Source organism: Macrotis lagotis, chromosome X, assembly GCF_037893015.1.
Source record: "Macrotis lagotis isolate mMagLag1 chromosome X, bilby.v1.9.chrom.fasta, whole genome shotgun sequence".
NCBI lineage: Eukaryota > Metazoa > Chordata > Mammalia > Peramelemorphia > Peramelidae > Macrotis > Macrotis lagotis.
In genome coordinates, this window is record NC_133666.1 from 153,226,670 (window position 1) to 153,245,583 (window position 18,914).

General features: G+C 34.9%; 1 protein-coding gene across 7 annotated transcripts in view; it reads left to right on the forward strand.

Moving 5' to 3' along the window:
* Positions 1-18,914, forward strand: part of LOC141501316 (semaphorin-4D-like) — a 178,744-nt gene that overhangs the window by 57,918 nt on the left and 101,912 nt on the right. For all 7 annotated transcript variants that reach the window (XM_074205204.1, XM_074205206.1, XM_074205208.1 and 4 more), the window contains one exon: positions 6,162-6,228. The gene's annotated coding sequence lies outside the window, so the exon portion shown is untranslated. The remainder of the gene's footprint in view (positions 1-6,161; positions 6,229-18,914) is intronic.

Sequence of the window (18,914 nt, forward strand, 5' to 3'; positions counted from 1 at the left end):
GAGTCTCCTCTATTTTACAGTCCTTTTTCTTTTATATTGTTAATTTTCCATGGTACTGCTGCCCTAGGGATACTTCCGTAGCCTAATTCTATGTAAACAACTGGACTTAGAGGGGTTCACAGCAGGGCCTGGCTATTAGCCCAGTACAAGGGTAGAAAGCCAGCAAGTGTTCCACAAATATGACAGTGCCCTGTGCTCTGTTCAGTACCTTCATATAATTTTGCAAAGAATCTTTCTTTTAATGGACCATTTTAAATAAAATTGATTACCCATAACAATTTGAAAACCTATTAGCCTCAATCGTATTTCTCATTACAACATTATTATACTTTCAGCGTGTCCAAATTTTACAAGAAATCATATTTTTAACTAGTATTTTTAGACCTGTGATTTGTTCTCAAAATGAGCTCTTTTTGGTGCAGGGGCAAATACATTTTTCTCATCTGACATCATTTTTAAATGTCTGTAATTTATATTGAAGTTTTTTCTCGATGTGGCATTGCCATAGATCCTAGGATTATTGTACAATAAAAAAATGGGTTGCTTTCCTTAAGTGCTCTGAGTATAACTGACAAATGTTGAGGTGACACTTCTAGACAAGTGAGATGTGAGCACCTCACACAGCGTCACATTTAGGAACTCTTACATAGTAAGATACTCTACTTCTCTAGCATTTGGCTCACTTCTCCCACCTGCTATCACACTACCATGTCTGAAGTTTCCAGAGATATACCACCACCACATAGATATATTCAAACTCTCCCAGGTCCTAAAGGTAATCCTGTTAGGAGAAATTCATACTCTAGCTTTTAAGTCTCAATTCAATTTTTTTCCCATTTATATAACCAGATAAAATAATGACATTGGATCTTATAAGTTCATAAAATAAATACTAATAAATATATGAGATACATCAGTGTACATATAAACTAAGATCATATTCTTCCAACTGTATATGGTAAAGTGGGCATGCACTTATATGGAGTCTGGCATTCCCAAGCCAGAGGTGGCAGCAGAGAGCCTTATGAAAAGACTTCACCCTTCTCCAACTTGGGTGGCACTGAAGAGTAAAAGCTTTCCTAAGAACTGTTGGCTTTTGAGGTCTTTCTCTTAATAAGGAATCTTCCAGCTGAGGTTCTCCAGTTGACTGCTTCTAACTGCACAACCCAAAATGATCAGCTTTTTTGCTCCACCTGCTATGTCTTCAAGTTCCTCCTTTGCTGCTTCCTTGTGTGATGCCCCCTTGCTCTTGCTGTGATTGTCTTTAGTTGCCTTAAGCAATAGTCTCCTGATTCTCAAGAGTCTTGAGATTTTTTGTTTAAAAAAAAATCAGCTCCCCAGTTTTTTACCCTACCAAACTGATCATCTTAAAATCAAAATTCAGTCTCCAAATGTTTATATTTCTCATTTTGTTGTTTTACTTTAACTGTAAACTATACATGCAAATTAGTTATCATTACACCATCATACTTTGCAACTCTTTGAAGTCTATTCTGGAAACTTTTCTTCATATTCTCATTTTTTAATCAATTTATCTGACTTCTTGGAGCACATAACTTTCTACAAGCAGGAATCACTCCACATTGTTGACAAATTCTGAGTTTACTTCTACACTACATTTTATCTCCAAAAACTAACCAAATTCCATCTGAAAGTTATTTTTCATATATATATATTTTTATCAGTATACAAGTACCAAGATATTCATAACAGTTGGCAATGTTAACTAGCTCATAACCTTTGACACTTATTTTCTTTTTTTGCAAGGCAAAAATCTAGATAATTATTAAGTGTCTGAGACCGGATTTGAACCCAGGTACTCCTGACTCCAGGGCCCATGCTCTATCCACTGCGCTACCAAGCTGCCCCATTTTTTTTAAAACACACTATGATTTTTTCATTATTAAGGTCCTTAAAGAGATAGTTTATCTTACAATAGAGACTCTCTTTGATAATGACTGACAACACCCTGGAAAGCACCTCAGAAAGCATGTAGTTCAACCCTTTGATTTAGAGGAGGAAATTGAGAGAAAGAGCATTAAGTAACTTGCCTGGAGGGCTTGTCAGTTTCTGAGATGGCAATTAAACCCAGGTCTTCTTGGCTCTAATCGCAATATGCTGTCCATTATGCCATTTTGTACCTGGTATGTTACCTAATACTGTTATCACAGTTACTACTTGCAGTATGAAATCTAAAGGTGACTTTTTTTTAGGATTTTGCAAGGCAATGGGGTTAAGCGACTTGCCCAAGGCCACACAGCTAGGCAATTATTAAGTGTCTGAGGTCGGATTTGAACTCAGGTACTCCTGACTCCAGGGCCGGTGCTCTATCCACTGCACCACCTAGCCGCCCCACTAAAGGTGACTTTTGAAAACATTTTTTCACTTGTTAAAAGCATCTTAATTTTGTTTGAAAGAATTTTCTTGCCATCTTAATCTACATGTATACTTTGTGTTTCTATATTTCCCCACTTTTAAATGGTCTCTTGTCTTTGTGTCAGTTTTAGCTGTTTCAGTGGTCTTTTGCAAATTGGTTATGTATTTGACTATCACAAAGGGCTATTATTTCTCTTTAAGAAAAATTGGAGACAATAATTTAATTGTTGAAAATTCCAAATGATTATATTCTTGTTCCAAGTGATTACATATATATTCTTGTTCTTTAATCATTTCCCATATTTTAAAACCTAGGGTTTTTGAGTTTGGGTTTGTTTTTGTTGTTGTTGTTGTTGTTGTGCTTACCAAAATGAGTAATAAATGATGAAGAATATAGCAGATACTGTGATGCTTTAAACTTCCACACAAAGAGGGTTTAATTTTGAATTTATATCCTTCACATTCAAGTACACCAAGTAGCTCATTTGTTATGAACATATACTGACAGATTTTGATAGTGACAGATTGTGCCTCCTCTCCTTACTCAAATTTGACCTTGTTTGCAAATACCATATTAAATAATCACAGCACTGCATTCACTGTCAGAACAAATTCTCAATGTTAGTCTCCCTTTTGTTGCCTTTGATTTGAGTTTTGTTTTCATTGAAAACAATGCACATTTATGTGGGAGTTGTACTAAGAAATATCCCACAGTTTTGGCCATTGTTTCATACTACTCAGTATTTTGCATACTCTCCTCCCCACCAAAATTTTGTCCTGACTAGCAAAAAGGGACATACTACACAACAGTCCTGTTCTTTTATGCTGATTTAAGTGTGGACAGTTAAAGGTAGAAAAATGTATTTGAAAAGCATTGAGACAGGTTTATTCTTGGTTAGCAAATTTAAAAAAATCCTTAATCTGTAAGTTTTGAAGTTTAAACTTAAATTTTTTTTAAAAGCAGGACACAGTAATACATACTAATACACTATGTTACTGAAATAAGAACCTACAATCCTAATGTTAACATAAGCATTATTGTGTTATTTTATAATTCTATATGAGGGATCTTGTTAAAATGCTTTTGATGAAATTTTCCATAGTGTACATGATGAGTCATTTGTTGAAAGTAAAATTTAATGGTAATAATAGCATTTACATAATTCCTTTCATACATATACTTATATTAAATACAGAGATGTGGTGTAACCATAGAAAAGAACCTTGAGCACAGTCAGAGATCAAGGGTTTAAATTTTTGATGATTATTATGTATGTGACACTACTCAGGTTATTTAAACTCACTGGACCTCAGTTTCCTCACTGTAAAATGAAAGGATTGTTTTAGATTGCTTCTGAGGTCCCTTCCAGCTGAAGATCTATGATGTTATGATTTACTTATAATCATAAGACAGAAGCTTCCCTGATGCACTCCATGACCAAATGATAGAGGTTGAGATGTGAATGGCACAGAATTAGACATTATTATCTTTTAAAAAATATATTTTATTATGAACTTGATAATCACAAAAAAAGAGCACTTAAAATGCATAGGGTAGAAAAAGAGGATTCTATATGAATCTGCCGTATATGGGCTTTTTATTTTTTTAGATATATATCAGTTTTAACTGGATACTATTGGTGCTGTTTTTCCTATTTACCTTCTGAACACTTCTGCCTTCTTAATATATTTATGTGTTTCATTGGTAGTTTTTCTTCTTTCCCCATCTTACTCCCCCCCCAAAGCAATCTGTCAGTCTTTACTTTGTTTCCATGTTGTACACTGATCCAATTTGAGTGTGATGAGAGAGAAATCATCCTTAAAGGAAGAGACAAAAAGTCTAAGAGATAACAAGATCAGACAAATAAGATATCTGTTTTTTCCCCCCTAAGTTAAAGGGAATAGTTCTTGAACTATGTTCAAACTCCATGGCTCTTTATCTGGATACAGATGGCACTCTCCTTTGCAGACAGCCCAAATTTGTTCCTGATTGTTGTACTGATAGAATGAGCAAGTCCTTCAAGGATGATCATCGCCCCCATGTTGCTGTTAGGGTATACAGTGTTTTTCTGGTTCTACTCATCTCACTCAGCATCAGTTCAAGCAAATCCCAAATTTCAGGCTTCCCTGAATTCCCATCCCTCCTGGTTTCTAATCAAACAATAGTGTTCCATGACATACATATACCACAGTTTGCTAAGCCATTCCCCAATTGAAGGACATTTACTTGATTTCCAATTCTTTGCCACCATAAACAGGGCTGCTATAAATATTTTTGTACAAGTGATGTTTTTAGCCTTTTTCATCATCTCTTCAGGGTACAGACCCAGTAGTGGTATTGCTGGGTCAAAGGGTATGCTCATTTTTTGTTGCCCTTTGGGTGTAGTTCCAAATTTCTCTTCAGAAAGGTTGGATGAGTTCACAGCTCCACCACCAATGTATTAGTGTCTCAGATTTCCCACGTCCCTTCTAACATTGATCATTATCCTTTCTGGTCATACTGGCCAGTCTGAGAGGTGTGAGGTGGTACCTCAGAGAAGCTTTAATTTGCATTTTTCTAATAATTAATGATTTAGAGCAATAAAAATTTGCTTATCGTTTAAGAATTAACCTTTCAGTACTTAGCTATTGGGAAATGACTTTTTGTTTGTATAAATTTTTATCACTTCCATATATATCTTACTTTAGAGAAATTTGTTGAAAAATGTTTTTCCCCAATTAACTTTACTTCTAATTTAGTTTGTATTAATCTTATTTTGTGCAAAAGCTTTTAAATTTTATGTAGTCAGAATTACTTATTTTATCTTCTGTGATCTCTGTTTCTCCCCTTTGTAATAGCAAAAGGTATGTGCTTCCTTGCTTTTCTAATTTGTTGATTTGACCTTTACATATAGGTCATGTATCTTTGGGTGACGTTTGTTTTCCTTCATAATAGAAGACCATGAAACTGAATGAATTGAAATCCTTTGATGATATCCTTTGATATCCTGAATGAAATGACATCCTTCTCATTGCCTTTTAACTAATGATACAAAATTAGAAAAAGTGAGAGCATTTTTCAGCTAATGTTAACATGACAGAGAGAGAGAGACATTTTCACCCATGATCAGCCTCTGATTTGATCATTTGGCCAACTGGCCTTGATTATGGCTTCAAAAACATCTAACCTTAGCCAAAAGGCTGAGTACTATTTGAGATTATGGCATAAGCCCAATTTCTCTCGGACTGCTTTCCAGTAATTACAATCTTTCAAAATGCTTTTAGATGAATTCTAAAAATAGCAGCCCCATTTTTTTATATCTATCATTTTTGAAATTTATTTTGTTTTAGTTAACAAAAATATACTTTCCTCATCTCTTTCTCCTACCAGTGAAAAAAACTTGTAAGAAAGATGAATAATCAAACAAAAAATTCTTGAAATAGCTGTTCCTGAAAATATATGTCTCTTCCCTTTTAATTTATCACTTCTCTGTCTAGTTATATAGCATGCTTCATCATTGGTTCTCTTGAAACAGGATTGATCATTGTTTTGATCCAAGTTCTTCAGTCTTTTTGAGGCTCATTTGTCAGGGCCAATTAAATATATATTTTTATTTGCTTTATGTTATCTGTTTTCATCTACAATACCCTTGATTGAAAGTTTCTCTTTCAGAAATGTATTTATGGAAAAGCAATATAAAAAATGTTAATCTTAAAAGTCTTGCTCTTAGAGAATAGTGGTGATAATTTTTTTTCCCTAGTAGTATTAGTTCAAAGTTGAAATCTCATTTTCTATTTTATTTCAGATTCTGCTGGATCTAGACAGTAAGAAGAATTATATCCTTACATCTGGAATGTGACATCAAACATTTGGTAAGGAAATTGTCCTACAAAATTAAGAGTGCTTTGTTTTTTTAGAAATCAACTCTTAACTTTCTCAATATTGCAATCATTATTTGACTAAAGAATCAGCAAATATTAAGGTACTCCTTTTTTGTTGTTCAGTCACATTTTCAGTTATGTTCAGTTCTTCATGACTCCATTTGGGGATTTCTTGGTAAAGATACTGGAATGGGCTTGTCCTCATTTTGCAAATGAGGAAACCAAGGCAAAAGGATTAAATGACTTGTCCAGGGTCATACAACTAGTACATGCATGAGCTCTATTCTAGACATCCTTGAATTTAATACATAATTGAAGAAATATGTTATAAACTCGTATTTTGGTGACTTATATGAAAATTAATAAGTGGTCCCACTTTTGAGTCACAAAAGCATTTATTGGATGCTTGTGAAGACCTGTATCTCTCTCACACACAACACTCCTCACTTGTTGGGAAAACTATCAGTAGATCAATATAGCAAGTTCATTTTATAGCAAAACAATGAGAATACCTCCTGTGCCATTGCAAAGAATTTGGGTGCTTTTGAGTCTAGAAAAATAATCCATTGGACAACTCTTGGCAATAGCCATCTGTCCTATATCTGGAGATATTCAACTCTGCAGTAGCAGAGTTATTTGTTTTTGTTTTTAAGTTTTTTTGCAAGACAATGGGATTAAGTGATTTGCCCAAGGTCACACCAGCTAGGTAATTATTAAGTGTCTGAGGTTGCTTTTGAACTGAGGTACTCCTGACTCCAGGGCTGGTGCTCTATCCACTGAGCCACCTAGCTGCCCCTTTGGTAGAGTTATTAAGAATTGCTGCAGCACAGGTCAATGACTGCTGGCTAAATGGCCTTGCCAGGCTATTACTAACTTGTTAATGTTTCCTTGAAGTCTTCACCGAAGTTGTTCCTTTAAGTATTGCATTTTACTCATCTGTTGACACTGTTTATGTCTGTTGATAGGGCAACATTAGTCATCTGAATTTCTGTTATTAGATACTATCCTATGAATGAGTTCTCTAAAACCTGAAGAGGATCAATTAGGTTTTCTTCTTAGATCATGAGGATGCAAGTATCATGAACATGGAATCTTCTAGGTTTTCCTCACTAGTTGATTTCCCCAAATCTTGACTGAACAGTGAATCCTGGATTTTCTTAGGGTTGATTTCCTACACCTTATCTCATCTGATCTAGTGCCTCTATCACCCTGGTCTCATCTGACCCAGTAAACATTTGTACATCATTGCCCTGAAGAAGGGAGGTATCTTTTATTTGTCTTCCCATCAGAGTGGCAATGAGAGGGAGAATTCAAATGCCCCAGAGAAAGATGGTATAGGCATATTGTATTTCTTCCCAGGTGAAAGCAAATCACTCCGCATTAATCTCAATCTTGGAAGAGAGGGAAGAATTGAGAGTTGATAACACCATTCTTCTCATCGTGGGCTTGAGCTATGTGGTATATAGCATTGATGAGATCAGCACAACTGTAGAAATAGGCATAATGATTTTGTTCAATTCTCTGTAGTTGTCTTAGCCCACCAGTTGACATCTACCTTCTTCTCAAAGTAAAAGAGTTTTTATTAAAGAGAACTAGTATAATGAGATATTCTAGCTGCCTTTATCTCTCAAACTAGAAGAGATATCTTTGATACTCCTCCCTTCCTTTCCCTGATTCTGGAGCCCAATAGTTTATGTTGTTAACTAAATTGGATGGTTTGCGTAATTCAAAGAGTTTCCATTTGGCTCAACCAATTGACATAGAAGTTGCTGAACAACCCTGCACAGATACTGAGTCTATAATCTTCACTGAATGATTCAATTAAGATAGTGACTTTAGTGGGTGACTCAGGTTTACATAGTGCTGAAGGGCTACTTGTGCCCTAGTGCTGAATTTCCTTTTTATTAGCATACTCATGGGTTGGTCATCAGTTAATTTCTTTTTTTTTTTTTGCAAGGCAGATGGGGTTAAGTGGCTTGCCCAAGGCCACACAGCTAGGTAATTATTAAGTGTCTGAGACCGGATTTGAACCCAGGTACTCCTGACTCCAAGGGCCGGTGCTTTATCCACTATGCCACCTAATCGCCCCTGTCATCAGTTAATTTCTTAGCAACTTCAAACTCCAGGTTCTTAACTCAGAGCTCCATTAAGGAAAAGGCATTACCATTTTCTGCTTCTCTGGCACCAGCAGATGTAGATCTATATTTTACTACTCTCAAAGCTCCCATTTGTATTCATATTTTCCCTAATAACCACTGGCACCCCAGTTTCCTGCAGGTCAGCCCACACCTGTAGAATTATGTGTCTCATAGTTAAGATTCTGAAACCGTTGTGGTACGGTTTCACCTAGGAGGCAGGATCTAGGAGGTAGTAGGTCTTGGGGAACTGAATAAATCCAATCAATCATAATTATTTCTTTTAGAAACATCTCCTTTTCCCTTGTAGATTCTTATCAAGGTGATAATTGCAATAGAAACTCATCTTTATGAGACCAGGTGCAAATCATTCACCTTCTCAGCCACTTAAAAAAGAATGAAAGAGTATTCCCTTTTGTAGGTTCTCAGTAATCTAGCTGACTTTGTCAAAATATGTTCTTTAGAGAGCTTCTCTGCCCTAAAGAAGTCAGCTAGGGAAGAGTGTTTTAGGATTGACTTCATTAGATCATTCCCTCAATAGCCATTGCTATAAAAACTCTTTGAAGTTTCCTTGCGACCATCTAAGCTTCTTACTCTGTTTTCTTTTCTGCTAATCTGGGTGATTTATATTTTGGTAGATATGCTTACATTTCACTTGAATTGTTAGATTTGTTGACATATTGTTGGGCAAGATAACTTGTGGATGCATTAATTTCATTCCTCTTTGATGCTGGTGATTTGGTTTTCTTCCCTCTCTCTCTCTTTTTTTTTAAAGGTTTTTGCAAGGCAAATGGGGTCAAGTGGCTTGCCCAAGGCCACACAGTTAGGTAATTAAGTGTCTGAGGCCTCATTTGAACTCAGGTACTCCTGATTCCAGGGCTGGCATTGTATCCACTGTGCCACTCAGCTGCCCCTTCTTCTCTTTTTTGAATCAGATTAACCATGTTTTTATTATGTTTGGTTTTTTCATACAACTAACTCAATTTTATTTATCAAAAAAGAAATTCTATTTTAAATTTTCTAATTTTTCTGAGTGTTTTCCTGCAAATTGTGAATATTATGATGAATACTTAATCAAGTAATATTAATGTATCTTGCATTCTTTTAGCATACCTAAGTGTTATTACATCTGGTTTGAATTCACACCTTTCTGTGCCTTTAAAAATAAGATTCTGTCTACCTCTTTTCTTAATTTGAAATGTTAGGTATTCAGTGGTAATTTTAAAACTGTCACAATACACAATATGCTGTCAAGTTACAAATGTATTACTGTGATTTGTAGTGTGCCTAGTACTAGTCAAAATGCCTCATGGTCTCTGTCACAACTATTCAGCTATGTGTTTTTTGTGATGTGAGAGTATCCATAGTTAATATGTAAATGAATGATCATGGCTGTGTTCCAATAAAACTATAATAGACACTGATGTTTGAATAATATTTTCTCTTTAATCTTTTAATTAAGTCTATTTTCGCTGTTTCTTTGTCTGAATTCATGATTGCTACCCCTTTTGCTTTTGTTTTAGTTCAGCTGAAATATAATAAACCTTGCTTCAGTTCCTTATTTTAACTGTGCATCTTTATTTTTCATATTTCTTATAAACAACATAATAAAAGATTCTGCTTTCTAATTCATTCTTTAATAGGTATTTATCACCTTCACAGTTATAATCACTAAGCATGTGCTTATCTCCATTTCATTTTCTTTTTCCTGTCATTATTTTCTGTCTCTGCTTTATACATAAGAAGTTAGCAAAAGAGAAGTATACTTAGTTTCAATGATCTGTGCTTGATGGAATCAGTTTTTCCGTCTTCTCTATATGCAGTACTCTAGATATGCAGGCCTAGATAAGGCCCCAATCATAGATGCTTACTATTCCTCATTTTCTTTTAAATCCCTCTTTATTCCATTCTCCAGATGGATTGTTTATAATTAATTAATCCCTTCTTGAATTTATTCTTTCTTTTATTCACCCCCTCCTCATTCTTTCCTAATTCTCTATTGAGATGAATAATACTTCCCTGTTTTCCCCATTAAGTTGAATGTATTTCTATACTGGATTTTTGTGTGTATTTTATTTATTCTCCTTTGAGACTCCCACAGTATCCAGACCATCACCAATAGTTCTGTTTCCTATTAAATCAGGCCAGAGGGTGGAATGGTTCAGAAAATGAGAAGCATGCCTTGTATAGTATAGTATATATCCTTGTGTAGTATTCCCTTTATTATAATAAACATAATGTGTTAGTCATTCCGCCACGAATTTGATTGACGTGGTCACCCTCGAAATAGAAGGACAGCTATGCTGTTTTTCTTCCTTGAATAGTTCAGAGGTAATTGAAGTGCAAGTGACATAAGAGTTTGGGTGCTCACTCTACCTTTTCACTCTTGTTCATGTTATATTCTACTTGTGCATGATGATCATGTGAAATAAAAGTTTTCCCAGTCTTACCCCACTCCCCCTTCCCCTTTTCTTACTTCTTTTAAGGTAATCAAAACATTACAAAACTACTCAGTTTTTTTTCTCCTAATTTCTGTGACCCCTGATGACATTAGAGTTCTGAGGGTCTACTTATATCATCTACTCCTATTAGAATGTAAATACTTCATCATATATATATATATTCCTTTCTGATTGCTCACTTAAAGTTAGCTTTTTATTTTTCTCTTGACTCCTTTGTATTTCAAAGTTTCCACTTAATTCTGATCTTTTCAAGAGAAATTCTTCAAAAATTTTTCAAAAGCCACTGTTTCATTAATGTTCCATTTCTCTCCTATAGGAAAATTATCAGTTTTCCTGGGTAAGTTCTTGATTATAGGCCTCTATGCTTTTCGTTATATCTTATTCCAATTTTCCATTTCTTTATAGGGGTAGCTATCACGTCTTGTGTGATCTTGACCATGGCTCCTTGGTACACGAATTCTTTTTTCTTGGTGCTTGCAATATTTTTTCCTTTGATCTAGAAACTCTAGCTTTTAACTCTGATGTTCCTGGAATTTTTCATAGGAGGGTTTTATTCAGGAGGTAATATTCTTTTTATTTTCATTTTGCCTTTTTATTCTAATACAGTAAATTTTTTTCATGTTTTCCTTTTTTTGGATTCTTTTTTGGATCCTGGCTTTCAAGTAGCCAAATAATTTTAAAAATTACCTCTTTTTAAAGTTTTCTAGGCCAGTTGGTTTTTATATGAGATAACATTTTTCAGTCTTTTCACTTTATCTCAATATTTCTTGTAATTTCATGGAACATTAATTTGTCTTTGGTCTAGTCTGATTTTCAGGGAGTCTTCTTTTTTAGGCTTTTTTTTTTTTTTTTTTTTTTTGCAAGGCAAATGGGGTTAAGTGGCTTGCCCAAGGCCACACAGCCAGGTAATTATTAAGTGTCTGAGATCGGATTTGAACCCAGGTGCTCCTGACTCCAAGGCCAGTGCTTTATGCACTATGCCACCTAGCCGCCCCAGGGAGTCTTCTTTGGGTAAAGTTTTATACTTTTTGTACTGAGCTGTTAATTTTCTCTTCAAGTCTTTTTTTATAAACTCTCATTTCTTTTCTCTATTGCTTTCAATTTGTTTATAATATTTTAATTCTTTTCAAAACCTGTGCTTTTTTTCTTTCAATTATTCTAATTGTTTTGGCATATAGATGTTTTGGAGTTATTCTCTTTTAAATCTATGTTTTGTATATCTTTTGCATCATAATAGCTCCTTTTTTTTTAAACTCATTCTTCTAGCTTTGCTTTTCAGATTGGGACTTTGTATAAGGGCCAGGCTCTGTGACTACTGGTAGGTTTGTGGGTTTGTCTGGGAGCCTGCTGCTGGCTTCAAAATATTGATTTCTATACTCCTTAGGGATTACAGAGGTGACTTGATCAAGGTTTCTACACATTTTTGCTGGGTACTGGACAGAACAAGGGCACAGTCTGATTCATTGATCTCCTAGATTGACTTCCCAACACAGAACTTAGTTTAGACTAAATAACACTACACATAACAGGGATATAAGCAGACTTACCCCTAAATAAAGCTTTACTTTAGGTACTTGCTAGCCCCAGTCTTTGTCACCTAACTGAACAGCTATGCAAAGTTCAGCATCACAGTTATAGAATGACCCCTGGTCCCATAGTTCATACCCTAAAACTCTATAGTCCAGAATCAGAACTAGCAAACTGCCAGCCCACCCCAATCTATGCCCAGGGTATGACTCCTCATATTATAAGGACTGAACTCAGGCCTTCCTCTGTCTATCTAGGCTTGCATTTTAATTGCTTTTGGAAATTTTCAATTAATGTTGCAGTGTTATTTTAGAGTCAGAAATTTCTAATCAACCTGAAATTCATGAAAGGTCTTATTAATTGTTTAACCATGCTGAAAGGTTTTTCTCAGATTTCTTTATATCATATTTCAGTATCTGATCATGTGAAAGACAGTTTCTAGTTTTGCATCTGGAGAAAAAAAGATTTGTGTTGATGAAGCTTGAAAGTTCAGTGAAGAAATCCTAAAATAAAATGAGTGTAATTGAGTTATAGATGTATTTGTGCAGCCTTTCTTTTTTAGTAGTTTGGTAATCTATCATTAATCTAGCTTGCAAACTGTGTCCAATTTGTCCCTTAGTCTACATTGTAAGGGAAAATCCAAATGCATATTTTTCACAAGAAGATAAAAGATTGTGACAACTTGACTTTTTTTCATACATATTATTGTCACCAGGGGAAATGAAACTAAATTTGTATCTTCAGTTTTACTGTGGATTTTGTATTTATCAGTGGTTAGACAAGCATTTTATTTTTATCTGTGTTTCATTCTGTATTTCACACTTCCTTTTTGCTTCCTCTCTGCTTGCATGCCTTTTCCTATCTCAGTTACTGAAGGTCCCAGTGTCTTTTATTTTCTGGGAATATGGAGGAAGGGAATATGACCAGAATCAAGGGAGTCTGTCTGTCTTTTTAATGATATGATCAAAACTTAATCTATCTTATATTTCATTGCCCTTTTGGTCACCTACCTATTTTGGGATGTGGGGAGGAGGAGGGAAGGAGGGAAGTCTGGATTTTTGATTTAATTTGTAGGGAACTCCTGTTGTGGCAATTCCAGATTAAGAATTTATCTTTAATTTATAGTCTTAAAGACTGTAACACTCAGAGGTGAAGTGACTTACCTATGGTCCCACAGAATCTTCCTGATTCAACTTCTAGGGGTGGCTAGGTGGTGCAGTGGATAAAGCACTGGCCCTGGAGTCAGGAGTACCTGGGTTCAAATCCGGTCTCAGACACTTAATAATTACCTACCTATGTGGCCTTGGGCAAGTGACTTAACCCCATTTGCCTTGCAAAAACTGAAAAAAAAAATACCTGATTCAACTTCTACCCTCTTTATTCTCACCAGGACCTATTGAATAATACTTGAAATGCATGCTAAAGTGTGTTTGTATATGTAGTTGAATACAAATTGCATAAATGTCATTACTACCAGGATTATTTGACCTTTTAATATTACTGAAGCAAGGACACTTTAATCTCTTTAACATAAAGAAATGAATCTCTAATGTTAGAAATTTCAGGTGTTGGTAAAGGCTTCATAAACACTCCTTAACTCATACTATATTAACAAAGCTATTATCTGTCTCCCTAGATAAAGCCTGTTTTGGGAGAATTATGGTGTAGAAAAGAATTACCTCTAGATGTAGATCCAAAAAACTCAAATTCATAGTAATTTATTAGTTGACCATGTGCAACTATTAAAGATCATGGTAGAATGAAACCAGGATACTCTGGGCCTTCCTCACTTTTGTCTTAAGATTGCAAGGATAGCAGTGTTTTACATAAGTATATCTTGTCTACATTATTTGAAACTAGTCCATATTCACTTTCAGTTCAGCTCTTAATTGTTTAGAGAATTCAGTGTTCTGTCACTCATCATCAAACAACATTGGTAAAATATTGATATTAGGGCAGCCAGGTGACACAGTGGATAGAGCTCTGGCCCTGGAGTCAGTAGGACCTGGATTCAAATCTGGCCTCAGACACTTTAAAAAAAAGTGCCTAGCTGTGTGACCTTGGGTAAGTCACTTATCCCCATTGCCTTAAATAAAAAATGTATAAAAAAAATTAAGATTGTTTATTTTGGGCAGCTAGGTGGTGCAGTACAGTAGGAGCACAGGCCCTGGAGTCAGGAGAACCTGAGTTCAAATTAAGCCTCAGACACTTAATAATTAATTACTTAGCTGTGTGACTCTGGGCAATTCATTTAACCCCATTGCCTTGCCAAAAAAAAAAAAAAGAATGTATTTTTTTATATTTTAGAAGTTTGGGGTCATTAATTGAGCTTTGCTAAACTTATATCATCTTATACAAAGCAAAGGAAGATATAACTAAATTGAAAGAAATATAATTATCACAGTACTTCCAAGGCTACAGAGAGAGTTTTTTTTTTCACTTTTTCCATATTTGAAATAATTTGTGCCTTGGCTTCCTTATATCAGTGATTATTATTGAGGTAAAATGTAATTAACTTGAATATGGATCAGTTTCTGTCTAAATTTAAATGTATTATGATGCTTTATTATTACTCTTTTTTTGTGAAAGAAGAGAAAATTCTTTGATTGAGGTCATTGTTAAGTTTTGAAAATAGGAAATTATTGTTTAGCAGTTTGTTTAAATTGACTTAATACATTCATCCAAGATAGATTGTGGCTTTAGCTTCAAATTAAAAAGTTGCCTGGTAATTGACACATGCTGTTTAGATAAATTTTCTAAAAAAAAAGAAATTTCATAAAATAATGTTGAACTACTTATTTAGATGGTATATAATAGTATTTTTGAGACTATAAATCCTATCTGTTGCTTTAGTATTTTGTGACTAATTTTTCCTCCCTTTTTCATTTTTTTTTTTTTTTTTAGGTTTTTGCAAGGCAAATGGGGTTAAGTGGCTCGCCCAAGGCCACACAGCTAGGTCATTATTAAGTGTCTGAGACCAGATTTGAACCCAGGTACTCCTGACTCCAGGGCCGGTGCTTTATCCACACTACGCCACCTAGCCACCCCTCCTCCCTTTTTTAAGATTTTTTTTGGCAAGGCAATAGGGTTAAGTGACTTGCCCAAGGTCACATAGCTAGGTAATTGTTAAGTGTCTGAGGTTGGATTTTAACTCAGGTCCTCCTGATTCCAGGGCTGATGCTTTATTCACTGTGCCACCTAGCTGCCCTCCTCCCATTTTTAAATGAATGCTCCTATTTCTTTAATTGTTTCATTTAAGGAAAATATGTTTTAAATTCATTTGATTCTTGTCAACTGAGTGATCCTAGCCTTCTAGTACTGATATATTAAAATGTAAATATTTGTCTTATATTAATAGGTCAATAGGGAATGAGAATATGAGAATCTTCTACAAATGTTTTTTTGTATAGACAGTTTTAAAGTAGACTTTTTATATTTTCTTTAAAGGTTTGTCATTTAATTGATGGAATTAAATATTCTCAAAATATAGAGTATAAAATTAATTCTGCTGGGTAAGAGTAACTTTCAGATGAATTTATTAATTTGGATCTACAAGGCTCATTGGTTTTTTTTCTCACTTTTTCTATAAAATATATTAAATCTCAAACTAAAAGTAAAAAAATAGAAATGAATGTTAGTTTTGTATTATCCTTTAAGTTTGGGTGATGCTTATGGTTACAATTAAGAATCTTTCAAGGAAAGATTTTAGAAAAATGTTCCATACTACTTCTAAATTTCATTGGAAATTGACATAAATATTATGATATTCAAGCTATAAGTTGGGTATAAAGGAATTGGTTTTTGAAACCTCAAGTCCTAATCATAGAAAAAAGGGTCCATAATGAGAACTTAAGAATAAAAATTTAAACTCTTCAGATGAACTTTCTTTTCTTTTTTTGGTGGGAATGGAAATTAAAATTAAATTTTATTTTTCATATCTCTGGACCATTAGTTTACCAAGGAATAAAGCAAGGAAATGCCATTTCATATTTCTTCTTTATAGCCACAGTGATTATCTATTTGATGATCTTTACAATTACATATTTAGTTAGATTTTTAAGTTTCCAGGACTAGTTGATTAGCCCCACCTCTTGACTTATGGCTGCAAATTGATGGCAACATTAGAAAGCTACTGGCTAATTTGACTCTTTGAGTCTTGACAGTGCCTAAATTCCAAACTCCATAGGGAAAACCAAACTTTTTTTTCATGACTTCCCTTCTGTGACTCTAGCTTAAATTTCTTGTGCCTAGTTCCAGATGAATTAAAATTTTCTTTAGCAGTACCATTATACAGTCTTACTGTTCAATGTATATTTTCTCCTAAACTCTAAACTTACATTCAGAACAGACTCCATAAATATATGCCTCTTTTTTTGAACTCTTCTCTCTCCTTATTAATATATATATTGAATCTGTCATGTACAAAGTAATGATAATAATGATAGCATATTTACATAGTATGTTGTAGTTTTTTCTCTTTTGCTGTGAAGGTTACATTATTTTTTTTGGTTTTTTTAAATTTTTTTTTTTTAACAATTTGGTTTATTTTATTACAATAATCTTGTTGTAAAAATAAATATCCCCCCCCCACAAGATAGAGGAAACCTCAAGAACAGTGAGAGAGGATAAAAAAGGTGTACTTCTGTCTGTGTTCAGATTCCAATGGCTCTGTCTCTGGGATGCGTTGCCTTTATCATAATTCCACCAGAGATGTTACTTCAATATTTTTCCCACAGTTGCTATTACTAGCTGTATTTCCTTTCACTTTATTCCTCCCCACTCTCATTTATTCTGTTCTCTCCTTTCACCCTGTCCCTGCTCAGAAATATGTTGTATCTGAGTACCCCCTCCCATGATCTTTGCTCTCTTTGGCTCTCCCTTCTACTCCCCCCATTTCCCCTTATCCCATCCATTTCCTCTCATTTTTCTCTAGAAGATAGATTTCTATACCCTATTAAGTGTGTATGTTATTTCCTCTCTGAGCCATTTTTGATGAGAATGAAGGCTCACTCATTCACCCTCACCTTCCTTCCATTCCATTGAAAAAGCTTTTTCTTGACTCTTATTTGAAATAACTTAGTCCCTTTTTCTCTCCTTTCTTTTCCTCCCAGTACTTTCCTTTATCACCCATTGACTCCATCTTGTTACTATATTATACCATTATATTCAGCTCCTTCCTGTGCCTTGTCTAGATATGCTCCTTCTAACTGCTCTTATAAATGAGAAAGTTCATATGAGTTATCAGTATCTTACTCCCATGCAGGAATACAAACAGTTCCTCATAATTAGTCCTTCTCGCTCATCCCCCTCTATGGGTCACCTGTGTCCTATACTTGGAGATCAAATTTTCTGTTCACCTCTGGTTGTTTCAGTAGTAAAATCTGAAAGTCTCCTGTTTCACAGAAAGTTCATCATTTCTCTTGAAAGAGGACGTTCACTTTTGCTAGGTAGTTGATTCTCAGTTGCAAACCAAGATCTTTTGCCTTCTGGAATTTCATATTCAAAGCTCTATGAACCCTTAATGTAGATGCTGCCAAATCCTGTGTAATCCTGACTATAGAGCTCCAGTAGTTGAATTGTCTGTTTCTGGCAGCTTTTAGTATTTTCTCTTTGATTTGGGCGTTTTGGAATTTGGCTGTAACATTTCTGGAAGTTTTTCTTCTGGGATCTCTTTCAGGAGGTAATATTCCCTCAATTTCTATTTTATCCTCTGCTTCTAGGATCTCAGGGCAATTTTGCTGTCTTATTTCTTGAAAAATGAAGTCTAGGCTTTTTTCCTGGGCATTACTTTCAGGTAGCCCAATAATTTTTAAGTTATCTCTTCTGGATCTGTTTTTTGAGGTCAATTGTTTTTCCAATGAGATATTTCACATTTTCTTCTAATTTTTCATTCTTTTGGTATTGTTTTATTGCTTCCTGATTTTTTCACAAAGTCATCAGTTTCCTTTAGTTCCACTCTACATTTGAAGGAGTTATTTTCTTCAGAAAGCTTTTTTTATCTCCTTTTCCAGCTAATTCTTCTTTTTAAGGCATTCTTGTTTTGGGCTTGCTTTTTCCATTTGGCCTAAACTAGTTTTCAGTATGTTATTTTCTTCAGTATTTTTTTTCATTCTTTCATCAGGCTGCTGATTTGGTTTTCATGATTTATCTGCATCACTCTCATTTCTCCTCCCAATTTTTCTCTGTCTCCCTTAATTGCTTTTCAAAGTTTTTCTGAGCTCTTTATTGCCTGAGCCCATTTCTGTTTCCCTTGCAGGTTTTGGATGTATAGAAGCTTTGCCTTTGTCATCTTCTGAGTGTGATCCTTTGATCCTCCATGGGACCAAAGTAATCTTCTGTGGTCAGATTCTTCTTTCCTCTGTTGTTTTGCTCATTTCCTCAGCCTATGACTGATTTACTGCATTTCCAAGGCTTTATGGGGTTTTTGGGATACCCCACAGAGACCTTAATTCCTTATGCGAGGCTCTGACTGCTCTCTTGCCTGTGCTCTGGTATGTCAATGACCACAGGCCCTCCCCTCTGCCCTGGAGCTGTGAGGAGGGTCCCCTGCTCT